This window comes from Piliocolobus tephrosceles, chromosome 6, assembly GCF_002776525.5.
Source record: "Piliocolobus tephrosceles isolate RC106 chromosome 6, ASM277652v3, whole genome shotgun sequence".
NCBI classification, from domain to species: Eukaryota; Metazoa; Chordata; class Mammalia; order Primates; family Cercopithecidae; genus Piliocolobus; species Piliocolobus tephrosceles.
In genome coordinates, this window is record NC_045439.1 from 79,819,823 (window position 1) to 79,836,522 (window position 16,700).

The following is a 16,700-nucleotide window of genomic DNA, read 5'->3' on the forward strand; positions in this document are numbered from 1 at the left end:
ACGACCATGATTGTAGAAAGAGACTGTCACTAATTGTACGCCAGCTTTTAAAGTGTCTACCAGAAAGTAAAACATATTATTTATGCTGCTATTTCATTGGCCAAGGCACATCACATGACCACACTTCCCAGGAAGTAGAAAAGTATATTCCTACCATGTGTCTTGAAAGAGGAAACTCTGAAGTAGTTGGAGAAGAGTACTGACTCCCAGAGTGCTTTGGCAAGGGACACCAAGGCTCCGAATTTGGCTCTCACTTTTAGTACTAGTCTTATCTTGTAACATTTCTATTTCTTTCTCTGCAAGACAGGAAAAGCTAGTTCGTGAGATTATAAAGAAAAAATAGTTCAAGTGTTTCATAAAATGCAAAATACTATAGGAAGATGAGAGTATCATGACTATCATTTCTAATAGTCATGTCACCAAATGGCTGATAAACTTCCTGGGAGCTGTATTCATTTCCCCGATGGATTTCATATTCCAAGTGGTGATAAAGATAATCTTTTCCAGTTATAATAGTAATAGATGCTCAATGTTGATAATTTTCCCAATACAAAAAATATTTATAAATAAGAAAATACAAAGATCCATTATCTTAAAATAGAACAATATTTAACTTTTGATATACATACTTGGCAGTTGTTTTCTACATATAATTTAAGTAGCTGAAATTATATGTAATATTTTTCTAAATTTTTACGTAACCTTCAACTTTTAATATTTTCTCATATAATTGCAGATTCTTTTAAATATTATTTTTAAAGGCCACATAATATTTTATAACCAATTAACCATTTACCTATCGTTGGCCACTTAAGTTGTTTCCATATACATGATATTCATGATTATTTCACTCTGCTGACAAAGAGAGAAGAATGCCTTGCATCTACACTGTACCAGTCCTGGACCTCAGATTCATTTCTTTCCTTCCTCTGCTCTTCTCCACATTATCGTACTCAGGGTCAATCGGCTTCTGGCTGAATTTACCTAGTGGAAGACACTAACAGGAAAATTGCAGAATGGGGAAAGGAAGAAGTCCAGAAGTATTTCTCCCCTCACACTGTGCCATGGATGGTTTCTTTGGCGGTAGCTATGCCTCTGTGTTGGTTCCATCTCTCACCAGACAGGCCCTTCGTGGTTCCAGAACCCCAACCCCCAACAAAACCCAAACCTTTGATTCCAGTAACACCTCCTGCTCTCTTTGTCCCTCTAGACTAGGTGTGATAGTGGCTTCCTGCTGTTGCTAAACTCTAGGTTTCTCATCATCTTCTGACTGGTGCTCAGCTCCCTTATCACGTGGGTTACCAGCTCCCTGCATTAAATTCTCTCTGTTGGAAATGCTTGAAGATGTTGATGTTTTCCTGGCTAGACTCTCATTTATTCTCACATTGGGCCACTGTAGCTTCTATCAGCATTTTCTATCTCCTCAAGCCAACATGAGCTTGTCTTTATCAGAGAAACTTAGTTCCTAAGAAACAGAACCTCATTAAAACTTTTCAAACAAAAATGTAAAAAAGATACAGTCATTGAAAAAATTACAAAGCAGCACACATTACCAATAAGCAAGAAGTACAACTAGGAATCATGAGGGAGTTAGACTAGAAAGTCCCTCCCCTTCATCCTTCCTCTCTGCAGAAGAGAGTAAATATGAGAGAAAGCAGTACCCTCAGTCCCAGTTCTACATAACTTCTCAAACCCAGTAGCCAAGATGAGCTACCTAGATCTCCATTTTCCCGTTACCAAGCCCTGCTTGTTTCAGGTGTCTAAGCTTCATGTAATCAGCTGTAAACAGGAGTGGGGTGTGGATGAGGTTGAGGCTCTGCAGCTTGCTGTGCTGGAGAGGGTGGGGCAGCTTCGCTGAGAAAGAGCACGTGGGTGGGGGCACCTTGATGAGCAGGTCCCCTACAAGCCTAATATTTAGTGATCCTAAAAATATATGGACTTCCTGTTTCTAAAAATTTGCCACACTAGTGTGAAAGAAATATCTCTTAATATAGGACACATATAACTGTGGGATAAATTATAAAACAACAACATCATTTTAGTTCATGACTGAGCAGATAGTAGAGTTAGGAAAACCACTGGGGCCTGAAATGAAGAAAAGTTTCCTCTATGAATGGAGGGAAGTGGGGAAACTGGATCAAGGGATGAATATCAAGTACTGGCACTGGGGAATTTTTATTATACAGTTGTTCCTTGGTATTCCATGAAGGATTCATTCCTTGTGGATACCAAAATCCCCCATACTCAAGTCCCTTATATAAAATGGAGCAGAACTTGCATAACCTATGAATATCCTCCCATATACTTTAAATCATCTCTAGATTACCTATAATACCTAATACAATGTAAATGCTATGAAAATAGTTCTTGTACTATTTTTAAATTTGCATTATTTTGAATTTTGTATTATTTTTAATTGTTTTTTAAAAAATATTTGTAGTCTGTGGATTGCAGTATCTGCAGGCAGATGCTGAACCCACGAATACAGAGGGACAACTATGTAAGCTCGTTAGTGAGTATAAGTGGATTCATTTTGTTATGATTTAAACTAAGTTAAATATAAATATATGTATATATATGCACATATAGTATATTTCATAAAATAACTTTAATATATTTAAACTGGAAATGCTTCCAAATCTGTCTATAATTGGTCAAAGCTTAGTTTTGAAAGAATATAGGTTTTTCAAAATATGTTCCCTGCTCCCTATTTCTGTTATTGCTGCTACAGAGAACCATATGCAGCTGTAAATCTCTAGGCTTTCCCCACTCTAATATGAAAATTCGTTGCAGAATGATTGCTGTGAAATGCCTCTTTTTCTTTACTACCATGGTAGGAGATTACTATGAATTTTCTTATCTTTTTGATGAAAAGAAAGTAATGTATGCGACTCTTCCTTATTACTCAAAGGTGTTTTGAGCCCATGGCCCTTTCTTGTGGTGTAACGTCAGCATGTCCCTCACCACAGCAGGGGTGGATGATACATATCCACTTACCTTCTCACTGGCGTTTGTGGTTTAACGTTCAGTTCCTACTCCAGGTGAACTTACTAGTAGAAGATACATCCATGGGTCCTGAGGCTTCCCGAGTCGTTCCTTGTCGGTCTCTACTCTGCTCCCTTCGTCTATAGTGTCAGTGTCTATCCTCTTGCCCCAGCCTATCAGGTCCTCCAGTTTCCCATACAGTTTCCTTTTAGCATTTCCAGGTGATAGTTGCCTCTTCATCTTATCAGTAATTGGAATATCAGCAGACCCTCTAGTCTTAAACTAATTTACCAGGACAGTGGGCTCATCATTTTCAGTGTTGAATTTTTGGCTTTCACATCACTCTGATCTGCACTTCTGTGTATATGAACCATAGTTGGAAGTCAGATCTGACTCTGAGGTCAGTCATGGTCACTGTTGCTCCAAAGGGTCTTTCAAAACATGGCATCTTTCTAGTGTTCCTGGAAACAATGTTTCCCTAAGGGTTTATCTTTGGCCACATGTTTTCATGTGGCATTTGCAGTGGTGTGCTGGAGGGGCTCATAATAGCTAATGAGAGCCCACTGTCAAATATTCAGGAATTTTGTAAGCCAGTTTTTAAATCACAGTTTAAAATCAGCCATGGTGGGAGTATGCACACCATGGAAATTGACAAATACTATAAATCAGGGCTTCCCCTGCCCAAGCTGAAATCAGTTTACCAGCATACTAGTGCATTTGGGCAACTAAAATTAAAATAATAAAAATAAAGAGATATTTTTAAAATCATAGGTAATCTGGCATTTTTGTTATTGAGAACACTTTCTAAACTTTTTTTTTTAATATTCAGTGGAAAAACCACTCAAACAGGTAAATGAAGATTGCCTAGAGGAAATGAAGAAATGCTACATATAAAAGAAAAAAGTTGATAAACTAGGCTTTGCAAAACTAAAAAATTCTCATTAAAAAGTAATGTTAAGAAAATAAATAGGTAAGCCACAGACTGGAGAACATAGTAGGACTTTATCTAGAATGTGTAAATACATCTATAAATAACCATAACATAAAAAGATAATAGCTCAATAATGAAATGGAAAAAATATGTGCATAGAGATTTCTCAAAAACAAAATATGCAAATGGCCAATAATCACATGGAAATAGGATCACCATCATCATAAGAGAAATAAAAATTAAGTCTGTAATTGTCTTAGTCCATTTTGTGTTGCTGTAAAAGAACATCTGAGGCTAGCCAGGTAATTTATAAAGAAAAGGGGTTTATTTCGGCTCACAGTTCTGCAGACTGTACAGAAAGCATGGTGCTGGCATCTGCTTCTAGTGAGGTCTCAGGAAGCTTACAATCATGGTGGATGGTGAAGGTGGGGCAGGCATATCATATGGTGAGGGAGAGAGCACGAGAGAGAGGGAGAAGGAGATGCCAAACTCTTTTAACCAGCTAGCTCTCACATTAGCTAATAGAGTTAGAACTCATTCTTTACTGCAAGTAGGAAACCAAGCCATTCATGAGGGATCTGCCGCCATGACCAAGACACCTCCACTAAGCCTCACCTCCAACACCAGGGATCATGTTTCAACATGAAATTTGGAGGGGACAAACATCCAAACTACATCAACAACGAAATGTCATTCCACATCTACTAGAATGGCTGACATCAAAGAAGGCATCAAGGATGTGGAACAACCAGAGCTCTCCTATTGTGCTGGTAGAAATGAAAAACGTTGTGAGTACTTTGGAAAACTGTTTAGCAGTTCCTTTTAATGTTAAACATACGTCTACTCTTTGATCTTACACTTCTACTCCTACCCAAGACAAATGAAAACGTACCTACAAAAACACTTGCATAAGAACTTTTATAGCAGCTTTTAATCACAATAGTTCCAAACTGGAAACTCCCCAAATGTCCATCAACAGTAGGATGAATATACACATTGTGTTACATGTATATAATGGAATAGGACTCAGCAATAAAAATGAACAAATCATTGGGGCATACACCAACATGAATGAATATTAAAAACCTCTGAGGCAAAGGAATCAGACACCAAAGACTATATACAGCATGCCCCTGTTTATATGAAGTTCGGCAACAGACTGAACTAACCTTTGAAATGGAAACAGTGGTGACCTTGCAGGGGATGGCTTTGGTTAGGAGTAACTGGAAAGGAACATAAGGCCACTTTCTGGGATGATGGAGATATTCTATGTCTTGATTAGGGTAGTGGTTTTACGGGTGAATATATTTTTCTAAGCTCATTATTTATATGTAAATTTAATTCAGTAATAATAAATTTTAAAAATAGAAATAAGCACCCACCCCTGCTCCCCCTCAAAAAAATAGCAACTTAACAAAAATAAAGTATTTACTCAAGTCTCAGGACAATGAGGAAGTAACATTTTATGTGGTTTAATGATAATATCATACAGAATGTTAGACTGTAAGACAAAAAGAACAGATAGCAGAAAGCAATTTAACCTTGTACTATTCTACATTTAGCATGATATTACATTAAAGCTCTCCACCAATCATTTTATTTTATATTAATGATTCCCCAGGAGAAGTAGTTTCACTTCTGGTTTTTTAAAAGTAGTTTGGCCTGTTTACTCATATTAGTAGAAACAATAAATTCAATAAATCATCACAGCCTCCCACACTCCTTGGCTGGCATAAAGCTGCTGACTGACAGTGTAGCCACCAGGCTCTGCAGGACCTGCACCGCCAGGCTTGCTAATTGCTACACAGCCAGGGAGATGTGAGGAGACGATTATAGGAGAGGAGGCAGGGAGATGAGGAAGTGTGCCAGGAATTATGGAAGACGGTAGGGACAGCCGAATCAGCATTTCTGAAACTAGGTGTTTGTCTATCCTGGTGTGCACGTGGGCACCATTGTGCTCACAGAACAACATGGTATCTATGTTTTTCATCAATATGAGCAGTGTCTGTGGCCATGTGACACAGTCTTCCCAATTCTCAGACTTAGGGGTTAACTTTGCTTCTGGTTTAACTTTGGCTTAACTATTAAAGTAAGATAGCTTCAGCTCATTCCTCATTTTGTTGACCATGCTTTTGGGGGACATTTCTGAGAATTCCTAGATGGTCCCCATGTGTCCTGGTGTCACCTGACAGCATTCTCCCAACCTGGCTCACTTTCTCAGTCCTTTCTGGCTTCTGGGTCCCTGTGACCTGCAGTGTGAGCACAGTGTACCCAAAGCAGCCTCATCACCAGGTGGATCCTAAACTTAATGGCTTTTCAAGCTCTTTTTAAAAAGATGTGAGGAAAGCCAGAGAGTGATTGTAGCATTTGTTGTCTTAGTCTGTTCAGGCTGCTGTAACAAAAATACCGTAAACTCAGGGGCTTACACACAACAGATATTTACCTCTCACAATCCTGGAGGCCGGGGCATTCAAGATCAAGGCAGATTTGGTGTGTAGGGAGGACCCACTTCCTAGTTCGTAGATGGCCATCTTCTTGCTGAGACCACACATGGTGGAAGGGGTAAGGGAGCTTTCTGGGGTCTCTTTTCTAAGGGCACTAACTGTATTCACCTCCCCAAAGGTACCACCTCCCAATACCATCCCAGCGGGGCTGGGATTTCAACACATGAATTTGGGGGAACACACATTCAAACCACAGCAGTTATGCAATGTCATAATTGCTGAGCTCTCACTATTGGCACATCCCCATCATCCTGTCCTGAGAGCTCTTTCCTTGGACCCTGGCTTCCTCATCTTATTGCTGGGACCTATGCTTTCCTCATTGAATCTCCTGTCCACTCTTCTCTTCCCCACCCTGTTACTGAGACTGGAACAGAGGAAATGAAAACCTCATTTCACATGACAGCAAGTTCTTGTTGTTATTATTGCCTTACTGTGTGCAGTAATTTAGGTTCTCTTGTCTTGAGAATCTCATTCTTGGCCATACCCTTACCTCCCTAACCAGGAATCCTTTAAATAAAAGTGTACTACCTGCCCTCACTCTTAATCTTTGCACACATAGACACCCTACTCATTATACTCAAAAAGCTGCCTTCAGTTTCATAAAATAGTATTTTGGGCTCCCTTTTAATTCATTTTTTTTTTTTTATGAAATTTGACTGTTTTCCTAATACAGGGGATATTTAGGTTAGGTGTTTGTGGAAGTTCAGCATTCTGTAGAACATAGTTTAATCTACAATAAGAAAAAAAGGAGACTACACAGCTCAGAGCCATCCTGTCTTCATTTCCTTCTTGCCTGGCTGTGTAGCCATTTTTTGTTTTTCTTTTTTTATTTTTCAGGTGTTACTTTAATTTTTCTCTATTATGGGCACTGAGGTTGGATAAGCATGGGTCTGCCTCTGTCACTGCTTCCTCCAGGCCAGCAAGGCCCATGCAATCGAACTGAGCTAACAGACAGCAGTTCTGGCCACAAAGATGACCCCACTCAGCAGCCAGCCCATGATATGAGCCCACACATTCATATTCAACACTTTACCGCTGGCTGCTTGCTTTTACACCAGCTCTCCTATCTGATCCCACATGAAGAGGCTGGTGGAGGAATCAAAGTTCTCTGTACCACTAAATTTAGCCTTATCCAGTGTTTCTTGACCACTGTTTTTTGAACCCTGATCTCCCCCCGAAATAGGCTTTGCCAATTTTTTCATATCAAATAAGAAAACTCCAAGGCCACTTGCTCTTAGCTCTGGCCTCCACTGCCTTGGTTTTATAATGTAGCAAACCCTTCTTCCACAAGACGCCTGAGCCCTGGGTGAAGCTGTTTTCAAGGAACAGGGTCACACATGGCTGCTCGGCCTGGCAGGCCTGCAGGCTTGCTGGCTGAGGCCAACTATAACAAACCTGGATTAGCATTTTTAAACAGATTTCACCAAAAGGATAACTATTTGTCATAGAAGAAAATACGACTGACTGGAGCACACTCAGACTGCCTTTAGACATTCTCCCATGCCTGTGTCCCACTTTCCTGGGGCAGTATTACAATATTTACCGTAAAGCTGAGCATGAGTGTGGGGCCTGGGAAGTTCTGAGTTTACTGGCCTACTGTCTTTCTTCCACTGCAAGGGATTAAGAAACTGGAGCTGAAAATGAAAACGTTCACTCACATTTGCTACACCAGCACGCCAGAGGAGACAGCAATAGATGATTCTTCCTTTTTTTAAAAAAGTAAATAAATAGCACAAAGAATTGCAGACAGCCAGCTCAGCTAGGACCAACTTTAAAAGTCCACCACCAGACCCCCACCGAGATAAGCAGCCCCCACACGGCAGAGATCCACCATCATCTCCGAGAGATAACTAGGAAAGAAAGGAGAGATGCTTTTACAAAAATAACATAATTTGGCTCCTGGAGAAAAGGAAGGTCAAAATACAGGTGGTGTTCCTTCTTCTCCCCTTGCTGGCTTCCCCAGGTAGAAGCATTAATAGGCTTAGGGCTTATTAAGGTGAAATCAAAAGGAGAGAAAGACAGAGAAACTGTATTAACAATGGTGCCAGAGACTCAGGGTTTCCAGCAGGCTCATTTGTTTCAAGGAAAAAGATTTAGGGAGGGGTGGATCCCCCTCTGTCTTCATTCAGCTTCAAATGGAAGAAGAAAAGCAGGAAGTACACAGCTGATGTAGAAGGTATGATCCAAAATGATGAAAACAATTCCACCCTTTCTTGCATAAACATTTCTTGAATGCGTATTACGTGGCCAGCACTGTGATTGATATGGGTGATATTTATAAGATTCAATCATTGAGCTTATCTTTGTGAACTGCAGAGACAGCCTCTGATGATTCGAATGGATCAGATGCTAGCCACAGTTCAGATGTCCTGTTGTGGACCATTTCTGAGCCTCTGTAATGGAGTTGCTGCAGTGATTTCAGAATCAAGCCAACCCACTCTAATTTTGGAAGCATTTATCTTTGCCTTTTTTTACCCCACTTTCTAACATCTGAATTGTTTGCACCACACTGATATCACTTACGTGAAACGCTAACCAAATCTCTTTCCCACATTCGACCTCAGTTTCTCCATATGTGTTGTTATAAAATCATCTGGTTCTGAGTCATTCAGTCTCTTGGCAGATGCTCAGTGCACTTGAAGCTAGTACGTGCTTGTTTGAAGTCCTTATGGTTCAGGCCTCCCTGTCTGTCAGTCAAGTGTATCTGCTTAGTATCTCTATATGTTATGTCTATAAACATGCCTGTTGAAAAAAGAATCTCCTGAAATACCAAGCTGATAGTATCTTTTCCAGCTATTGGGCATCGTTTTCTGTTTAATGAATAAAAAGTTTTCAGAAATGTGCATTTTAATTTAAGTCCAGGACAGACTGCTGTCAGAAAGATCTGCTGGAATGCTTTCCTTTGAGAAAGAAGCTGGCAATGTAATACAACAAGCAGCTGTAGGTGGCCACATTATCTGCATTGTCTTTTTCAAGCCTAGCCATGGGGTGTGTGTGTATGTGTTTGGGTTGAAAAGTTGGAATGGAAATGAAACGAGGTATTTTTGCAGAAATTAAGCAATTACTATTTGCTGATGTAATGTCAATTCATAAGTGACCTCTGAACAACAACAAAGCACATTACTTGAAAATTAAAAAATGGCCCCTTCACTGAGCAAGCAGATGTCTTTGTTTAGGTGAAGCATCCAAGAGTTTCCTGACCCCTCCCACTCACCCGCACTGCAAAAGATGGGGCCCCATGTGCCCATTGGCCCGAGGAAGGACTCTGAAACCTCTATTGCCTACAGCCTGTGGATTCTGACAGCAAAGTGAATCACTTCTGGGGAAGACAATGACTTGTTTACTTTTCACTGAATTGAAAATTGAAGATATTTCATAATAGGATCTGGGAAAATTTACCAGATGTTTCATCGCACTGTGTTCTTCTGTCAGGTCCATAAGATATAATGCTGAGAAAGGCTAATAAATCAAGGTGGGTATGAAAAGCTTAGCGATAAAATTCATAAAAACGTGAACTGCGGGAGGACACCTTTTCTCTAGCTGCTAAAATATGAAATTTCGTGACTTTTTTGGTGCTTCGTAGACAAGCTAATATAAACTATAGTTCTCATTTTTACTTGTTTCTCCCCGCTTTCCTTCTCTTCCTTTCTGCTCCAACGTAGCCAGTCTAACATCTAAATACAGAATAGAAAAATATGTCTTCCAATTTACTTCAAATGATGACTGAATGAACATGTAACCCCTGCTTTGAATACAGCTTCAACTGAAAGACTTTTCCGCATGACCCAGGGAAAGGCACAAAGAAACAAACCTTGTGATGCTCTAAAGTAACAAATTCATTTGGCCAATACCATGCACAGACCGGAAAGCTTTTGCCTCATTTTTCTTCCACACCCCCCGCACCGCCGCCTTCAGATTTTCAAAGTGTTTTATAAAAGCAAGTGCTAATAAACTGTGGCATTAACTAGAGAACACTGGTGCAGACTTTACTCTGGTCATCTGTTACTTACTTCGGGCCACTGTCTGTGCGACAGGAACTACAATCCCAGTTGTCTTAGTTATCTGTCGTTGCATAACAAATCATCCTAAAACAAGAAATACATATTATCTCATACTTACTTTCTGTGGGTTAGGAATTTGGAAGCAGCACAACTGGGAGGTCTGGCTCAGGATCTCTTGTGAGGCTGCAGTCGGATGCTGACAAGGGCAGCAGCAAATGACGCTTGACAGGCTGGAGGATCTGATTCCAAGATGGTGCACTAACATGGCTGTTGGCAGGAGGCCTCAGTTCCTTACAGAGCGGATCTGTCCATAGGCTGCCCAAGAGTCCTCATGCCATGGCAGCTGGCTTCTCCCAAAATGAGTGCTCCAAGTGAGAGAGTGAAAGAAAACTAGCAGGAATCCACAATAAGCTTTGTTACCTAGTCTTTAAAGTCACACACTGTCATGTCTGCTTTATTCTATTTGTTAGAAACAAGTCATGAAGTCCAGCCCATATTCAAGTAGAGGAGAATTAGTCTCCAACTCTTATAAAGGGAAGAATATCAAATAATTTGTGGACATATCTTAAAATTATTCCACGGGTTGAATAGAATTTTTATTTGGTGTAGTTGACAGTGAGATCTCAATCAATACCATCCATTGAAGAAAAGGAAGAAGAAGAAGAAAAGAAAGTAAAAGAAAAGCACAGCTTTTTTCAGGCCACTCCTTATCCTGCCTCACGAAGTTCCATCTCAAGTCCCATCCACAGATCTGATTTCATTCTGACACCGCTCATGGCGTTCACTAACTTCTCCCTAACTCCAGTTGTTTATTTGTCATTAGTAAATCTCAAGAACATTCCCAGCCTGTCAGGAAAAAATAAATAAATAAAAATAAGGCAGAGGCTTGGGTACCCCTGAAGCCTGGAGTCCTAAGTAAACTAAAAATCTGTAAGTTCAGAGGACAGGGGTGAAGTGTGTATGGAAAGAGGAGGAAAATTCTCCACAGATGGCAATCTTTCATCGGGTGCCTCCCAGAGCTCTGGGAGGTGTTGCTAAGGCCTCCCAGAGGTTTCTCTTGGCTCCTCCCAATGCCAAGGTAGGCAGCTCAGCTGTCCTATGTGTGTCCAGCCTAGTGGATTTCTCACTGGTCACTCCCCTGCAGCTCCACTGGGCTTCCTGGGCCCAATGCGTGTAGCCTTTGTTCAGAAGTAATCGTGATACTAAATCACTCTCTGCCCATTATCATCCAGAGTCTGTCCACGGACAGCTTTATCTCCCACCAGGAAGTCTGTTCTGATCAGCCTTTCACCGACTTCCTCTCATGCTTACAAAGGGCAAGAAAAGTGGCTTCGGGGACTACTAGCTCACAGGGCGCAGTCAGTCCTAATGGTCTTATCACTCGGCTACCTGCTCCTTCTTCCCAAAGGGAGCACCAGTTAGTGTATCTGAGCCAGAGAGTCTGGCTGAACCATCCTATTACTGTTTTATATAAAGCACTTACAGAATTCCTCGAGGGGAGAGGAGTCTCCAAGGGGAACTTGTCTCATTAAACTGTGGCCTGCTTTCCAAGCAGCCAGAGAGGCTCTGAGCTGGCAGATGTGACCTATGGGGGCTTGGTCATGCTAATGCACTAACCTCTGGACACACGGACAGCATAATGGGGGAATCGCTTCAGAGGAGAAAATGGGAAATGTGCTTTTCTCCTTTGCCCCATTTAATGGGTTAAAGAAGAAACAATGACATTTTTATAGTTATAAAAATGTGTCCAATATAGATGCTTCTAGGTTCCTGTATCTAAAAACTCTATGATTTGTTCTATTCTTTCTTTTTTCTGGAAAATTCTCCTCTATCTCTGCTCTATATTATTCTTTACTTAGCCCTAGATAGACTTTTTTAAAATGGCTTCTAAAGATGTGGTCTTTTAAAAGCTTGGAGAAGAAAGACCAAAAATTTATTTAAAAGGCCTCTGGCCACAATGTCTTTCATCTTTGATTTATAGAAACCATTCAAAGGAACTCTCTGGAAAATAGCTTTTTGGTTTTTGCTAAAAAAGCACCACAGAAAACAAGCCAACTCCCAGGTTGACAGGATGCTCTCTGTAGAGGATTTGGGGATTGTGTTTGCAAAGCCTTCCAGAGCAGGCTGATGAATCTGGAGATGATGTATTCTGGATGCCAAATCATTAAGGAGTTCACCTCTACTGGCAGGGTTCAGTTTCAGAAACAGGAGATGGAAACCTTCAGCACAGTGGATGATATGTCAGGGTATGACTTCTGAATACCATCCTGCCCCACAATGGGGCTGGCAGGCTTCTACTTCTCCCCTATCCAAGCTGCTCAGCCCAGAGAGGAAGAGCTCCGTTTGCCTCTTTCTTAGATGGGGATTTCAGACAAGTGTTTACACATTTACACTAGGTGGCCTGAGTCAGGGGCAGAGCAAGGTGGTAGTGTGTCATGCACCTGTGGCACACCACCTTCCAATATTAGAGAACATCTGGATAGCTATAGCGACCTCAGAGAGGGCAAGCTGTACTTGGCAAGACTGCTCTACTGACCGTCCTCTCCCAGGATAGATTCTTCCTTTAGTGACAGTGCATAGAGCCCCAGTCATTAGAGCTGTAAGCAAATATTCTGATCCTCCTTCTTTAGGACTTTTGGTAGAACTATTTTTTTCCCCACCTCCTTTGAAATAAGGTGTGGCCATCTGACTATCTGACTTGCTTTGCTCACTAAAATGTGGGAAGAAATGATTATGTCACTTCTGTGTTGAAGCTTTAAGAGTTGTTACATAATTCACACTTCTTGTACCTGCCAAGGTGACTGGCGATGGTTTCGGTGATTGCTGCTGCCAAAGGGAGGATGATTTGGATTACAGGCCCTGCCAACCCTTGATGGACATGTAGGGAGAGTGAGAAGTAAGCTCCTACTGTTATAAGCCACTAAAATAATTGGCTTGTTTGTTACTGCAGCACAGCTTGTTCTGTTTTTCCTGATTCTCACAATCCCCTCTGGGAAGACAGGGACTTTTCCTTGCCAATGGAAGTTCATTTCATGGAAATAATCTATGTTTATAGGAACATCTGTCCAGATGAGGGTTTGAAAAGGTCTCATCTCCAGTCCAGGGAACTATGGATTATCTAGGCCCCAGGAAAGAATCAAGTTTTATACAAATTTAGTTTTATATGATTGTGCCAGAAAAGGATAGAGAATTAACCACTTTTTTCAATTGCTTTATTAAAATGTATGATTAGATGAATCTGTCTTTCTTCCTAGGTTTGTGTGCAATCTATACCCTCTATAATATAGCACATATACTATTCCCCCTCTTTATCTGAATACATTTTATCCCTTAAATAGGATTGGGGTAGAAAATCATGAGCTAGTCCTACTTAAACAGTAAGAAATCTGGCAGCATTCTTGTCTAGAGCATAATTATTTTCTTAATGAGCACTTACATCTATCATCCACAGAAAAGACTTTGAAATAGATCTACTTTAGCACCAATAAGAATAAACAATGTGTTACAGACAGTGGCTTATCACAATTTTATTTTCATCCAGTGGGCAGTGGGAGGTATTGTCTGTGAACAGTTTGTATAGTAAGGTTTGGTATACATGAGCTATGATTATGATAACTTTATAAACAGAGAAAACTCTTGGAAATGTATGGAATTGTTAGCGTGAGTTCCCCAGAACAGAGCTTAAGGAAGAGTTTGAATGTTAATGCTTCCTTGGGAGATATAAGTCCAGGGCATAAAGAGTTAGTCAAGGGAGGTTGACACAGTAAGTCAAAGGCAGTGGTTTCTGAGCCAGCCATAGCTACACACACACACACACACACACACACACACACACACAGACACACACACACACATACACACACAGCCACTTGCTTGGAGGGCTCTGGAGGTGGCATGAGGAACCACTACACCTCAGAACTACCTGTCAGCAGGAGGATGGGAGCAGAGTTTTTCTCTTAGCTTCTTTCTGCCTCCTACCTCTTACTGGTGAGAACTCTCACTGAGGTAATTACCCCCTCATCCCCTCTATTGGCAGCCTGTGTTACTCAACCTGTTTGGGAGAAGGCTAATCCCCAGCTCCATGGCTGGTTTCATTCACTTCCCCAAAATAAGGAGGTCCCAGGCTTTCATGGATCCAGTAAGGTCTGTATAGGATGCCTGAGCTGCTGCCAGTGGTGATAGGAAATGGGGAGACTGTAGCCAGGGATCTCCACTGAGCAAAATCCAAGACCTAGGGGCAAGTAGGGCAGAGTGATCTGGGGAAGTATTAATACATAATCTGAATCCAACAAAGGTACTTGGTTTCGAATTGTGAGAGGTATATGTCTATGTGGAGGAGATAATTGCAGTCTTTGAAATTTTATTATATATGGGCAATTAAGTGCTTGTAATTATAGATGGATGTCAATCTGTTTTGGAGAGCTGTAGAGCTTTTCAGAAAAAAAAGAGCTTGAATAAGTCTGAAGTTTAAGACCAAGAGATTACAGGCTGTGTCGGAACTGCTATACCTTGAATATCTAGATTGTTGGAAGTCACGAGGCCCCGTTAGCTGGCTGAAAACTTTGAGAGGGTTTGAGATCTGAATTAGTTCTACAGGAGAGTGATCAGTATGTTCTTTATGGCAACCTTTTCAAAGCCAAAGGGCTAGAGATGACACTCCTCACACTGCAACAAGCAGGGTTGTCAGCATTCATACATACACAAACATGCAAACAAAACCAAGCTATTAGGTTACTGATCACTGAAATAGTTGCAATAGCAGACTATGCCTACTTGGTTCCAGAAATCATCCAAATATCCAAACTGTGGGTATCATATACACCAGTGAGTCTGCCTTATTGGGATGCTTTCCAAGATGCAAAGTAATCTGGGAATAAAGGGAGGTGTGGTCCAGTATGTTTGGAAATCCTAAATGCAATGCCTAATCTTGGAATACTTCAGCAGCATCCAAGGCTCCAAGATGTCTCATTGTAAAGAAGCCTGCTTACTGCAGCATTTCCCAAACTTAGGCCATGGGAAACCATTCATTTTTCTGTAACAATTATCCCCCTTCCTTGAAAACTTCCTGTGCACAATTCTTAAGAAACATTGAGGAAAACTCTAGACTATTTTGAAAGACTGTGATGTGGTAGGAATTCAGGCAGCTGAGAGCCTAAACAGGGTGCTCTGGGCCTGCTTTGATGTTAACTCTTGGTCACTTAAAAATCAAGTCATACAACCACACTTTGCCTCAGTTTCCTTCCAAGTACAAATGATAGTATGTTATGATGCTGCCAGAAGGACCAGATGAAGAAGGAAATGTGAAAGCATTTCGAAAAGTTAAAAGGAAAGGAAGAGCAAGTGAAGTCTCCACTCTTCAAATGAACAATGTGGTCTATGATTGATTCAGTGAGCACTTTCGTTTTTACAAATCAGTCCTGCACTGATCTGAGCAGGTTTTGTCTTTTGCAACAGACGCTGACATAGTTTTATGAATGCAAACAGCCAAGGAGAGCAGATGTTGAGTGGTTGCCAAAGTGAAATGAGGAAGCCCTGCTGCCAGCTTCCTACCAAAAAGCAGGTGCTTAGACCATTTTATTTAAAACCAGCTCTTTGAATGCACTATGTGCTGAATAAATATCACTAAAATATGTGAGTGGCTTTTCTGCTTTGGAGATAGGAAACGGATAATTGAGTTTAGGGTCCACTCTGTCCACATGTATCCTTCCTGCATAAGGGCATGTCTTTCTGCATGTTCCTTCTGGATGAAAATGGAGAGAAGAATATGAATCTTAAAGTCCTAGAATACTCAGCAGAACATAAAGAGACTTTAGGCTTCATCTCTGCCCTCTCTCCACTTGACAGAGAAGTCAACTGTGACCCAAGAGATACATCAACTGACCCCTGGTCAAAATGACCCTTGAGAGTAGAGCTGGACTCAGTTCCCTTCAACGCCAAGGCACACTCTTTCTACTAGTCTATGCTGCCTCAGGTTCCTCCTCCCCAGTGATCTACAGATGTTACTACCAGAAACCCACTAGCCCTTTAAATATAAATTAACCACAGACAAATATTAATAGGATTACACAAAACCTCCAAAGGGCAGCTGTGCAGCAAAGCAGTCTGCCTGCCAGTGAAAATAGTTTGTCTACAAGGGGGTTCTATGGAATCACAGACTGAAGAGAGACGAGCTAAATTAGGTTGGGTTCCTTAGAAACAGAGCCTGACACAGCAGAGGGCAGTGGGAGAAGCATAGCAAGGATCTGGTCTTGGATGAGGCCTAGTCTTAATCTGATCCAT

The 16,700-nt window shown here is 41.0% G+C and overlaps 2 long non-coding RNA genes across 2 annotated transcripts in view; both read left to right on the forward strand.

Annotated features, from left to right (window-relative positions):
• LOC111552756 overlaps positions 1 to 16,700 on the forward strand; it is a 246,961-nt gene that overhangs the window by 174,249 nt on the left and 56,012 nt on the right. The gene's annotated exons all lie outside the window — the stretch shown is intronic.
• LOC111552755 overlaps positions 1 to 16,700 on the forward strand; it is a 42,845-nt gene that overhangs the window by 16,250 nt on the left and 9,895 nt on the right. The window contains exon 3 of the long non-coding RNA XR_002734722.2: positions 2,455 to 2,500. This is a non-coding gene — a long non-coding RNA (uncharacterized LOC111552755). The remainder of the gene's footprint in view (positions 1 to 2,454; positions 2,501 to 16,700) is intronic.